At 44.0% G+C, this 2687-nt stretch overlaps 1 protein-coding gene across 1 annotated transcript in view; it reads right to left on the bottom strand.

The window, feature by feature from the left end:
• KIAA1958 (KIAA1958 ortholog) overlaps window positions 1–2641 on the bottom strand; it is a 183395-nt gene extending 180754 nt beyond the window's left edge. The window contains exon 1 of the mRNA XM_012641150.1: window positions 2492–2641. The gene's annotated coding sequence lies outside the window, so the exon portion shown is untranslated. The remainder of the gene's footprint in view (window positions 1–2491) is intronic.
• Window positions 2642–2687: the final 46 nt, after the last annotated feature.

The following is a 2687-nucleotide window of genomic DNA, read 5'->3' as shown; positions in this document are numbered from 1 at the left end:
AATGTCAACCATGAAAAATGAAAAATAATTTATATGCCTTCCTGAACACTAACTTACCAGAAGGGAAATGAGTTGAAAATATGTAAAGTTCTCTGGGATGCTTCTGATTTACACTAAAATATTATTGTTAATTACACAAAAAATTAATAATTAATATCCACATCAGTATTTAAAAAAAAAAAAAAACCTAGATACCATCTTTTAGCCAGCCTACCATAAAGACCACAGTGACATCCCAGAAAACTGTAGGCACAACTACAACTTTGTCAAAACAATTCTCAATAGAGGCCACACTCTGTTAATGTTTACACAGTGACTCTTTGTTAAAACTTATCACTACCGATGACAGCCTTTTAAATACACAAACAAGCGATTCCATTTGCTAGCTTATCTTTTCTAATACTTCAAAGAGCTACTAAAGAGTATGAGCTGAAATTCTGAGAATGGTCTAGAACTCCATTCCTCCATTCATCATAATGCCTGACCAAATTTCATTACCTTTTCTCTTTGGGCTATTCTTAACGGAAAAGGAACAGGAACATCGGTCAAAGGCCTACCAGAGCCACACACGAAGCTCTGTGCCTTTGTGTAGAATTTAAATTCATTTACCTAATCTAGACTGGAAGTCAAAGCAGGAATAAAATTTGATCAACTCAAAGAGGTCGGCTTGATCACCGCTAAGTTTTAAGTAAAGTGTGCGTAAATGTACATGCCAGGCATTTATAAAATTAGGTATGCAATAATCTGTTGATGTAGCTAGGGCAAAAATCTAGGATAATTTTTTCTCCTAGGAAAAAACCCATTATATTAAGCATATTAAACTATTTCTTTTTATAATGATAAAAATCATTTTGCCTAATTAAAGATGTATTAAATTTTATATTGTTTTCTGGTTAATTTCTACATTTTACTTGATGGAAATTTAAATAATAAAAAATTTTCCACCATAATGTTTTTCCTTCAAGTTTACATGATAATTTTTTTAAGAAAGCCTCCATTTTCTACATATAATTGTCTGCATGCCCCCTAAAACCGCTTTTTTTAAAAAAAAAAATCTTGGTAACTGTCAGACTTAAGTTTATCAATATGGATTCTCACACAGTGAGCAAAAAAAAAAAAAAGTTTCCAGAAGTGAGAAGATTGAAATGAATACAAAGATATAAACCCACACTTGCATCAAGAAATCCAAATCTGTAAAATTAATTTTGTGGGTACTTATACAATCTCATTTATTATTTGAATAATCTACAAATACAACTGTTCACAAAGAAACCTGGCTAGCTAATTAAATAAGAGAAATCATAAATATCATCTTACAGTACTTTTCAAAATACTGTACCCAACATAGACAACCCCATCGTTGGGCTACATACATATAATACATAGAATAAAATAGGGAAAGCAAAATCACAGGTGGAAAAATCAATTCTAACATCCATGTTCTTCTCTTACGTTGTGAAAGATCTCGTACCTTAAACCAGCAAAAACGGAAAGGTAGAGCATTGTTTATTGCATTCCAATTTAACCTCTACCACGGAAGCAGTCACTACCTGACTCGCTTGTTAACTGTTTATCTAATAGGCAGAAGATTCTGTCACGTTAATCCTAACAAGTCTGGGAAAAAACAAAACTTTACTCCAAAACTTCAAGAAAAAAAAAACCCAAATAAATATATGTAATTGTAAAAATTACAGCCATGTTCTTTTCCTTCAAGTCTTTATCTAACCTTAAAAAAGGAAAGCAAGCCATCAAAAAACCAAAAATAATATCCTTTGGTTTTGGTTTGCTTTTGACTTGATGTTGGTCAGTGCAACCTCCTGCTAACCAGGGGAATACATTTCTTGATATATTTGATAACAAACACACATCACTGGGCGCGCAGCCTCAGATGAGGGTGGGGGGCGGAAGAGCCCTTCTGGAGAAAGCCCTCCTCCGTTAGAAACAATAAATAAGGGAGCGAAGCGATGCACGTTCCTCCACACACGCCCCAAACGCACCTCAGTGTGCCTCCCGAGGAGGGAAACAAGTCGGGCAAAGCCCTGAACCACCTCTTTCTCCAAAACCACCTCAAGACTTGGAAACTAAGAGGGTAGATCTTTTCTTCCTCCTTCCCGCCCTCGTTCCCACCTCTAACAGACCCAGGAGCAGGAGAGCCAGACCCACGCAGCGCGCCCGCGGCCGCCGTGGCCACTGGAGCTGCCGGGCGGGGGGCCGGCCCCGGGCAGCCAGACCGGAGCGGCCGCCGGGGCTCTCTGCCCCTCACACCCCTCAAGCCCGCCGCTGCCGACGGCCGACCGCCCGGTCTCTGCCCTCACTACGGCCTCGCTCCCCCCAGAGGAGACAAAAGAAGGGTTCGGCCGGGTCACTGCGCGGCAGCTGAGGGGGAAGCGGACCAGCCCCCGGCGCGGCCGCCCCCCACACAAAGGAACTCCCCGCCCGGGTCGCAGCGTCGGCGCGCTCGTCCCCGCCCCGCGCGCGGGCTCTCACCCACCTGCAGGTGTCTGTGCGTCTGTCCATAGGAACGCGGGCGGCGGGGGGGGCCTGCGGGCGCCGGGCAGCCGGGGCTGGACGGGGCGGGACGGAGGGGAGCGAGGGCGGGAGGAGAGGGGCCGGGGAGCCGGGGACCGAAGGCAAGCGGAGCGGGGAAGGCGCCCGGCGGGTGGCGGAGTGAGGCGCGGGGCGGGGGG

This window comes from Propithecus coquereli, unplaced genomic scaffold, assembly GCF_000956105.1.
Source record: "Propithecus coquereli isolate 6110/MARCELLA unplaced genomic scaffold, Pcoq_1.0 Scaffold163, whole genome shotgun sequence".
In the NCBI taxonomy this organism is placed as follows: domain Eukaryota; kingdom Metazoa; phylum Chordata; class Mammalia; order Primates; family Indriidae; genus Propithecus; species Propithecus coquereli.
Note: the sequence above shows the minus strand (reverse complement) of the source record. Positions and strands in the feature narration are given on the sequence as shown.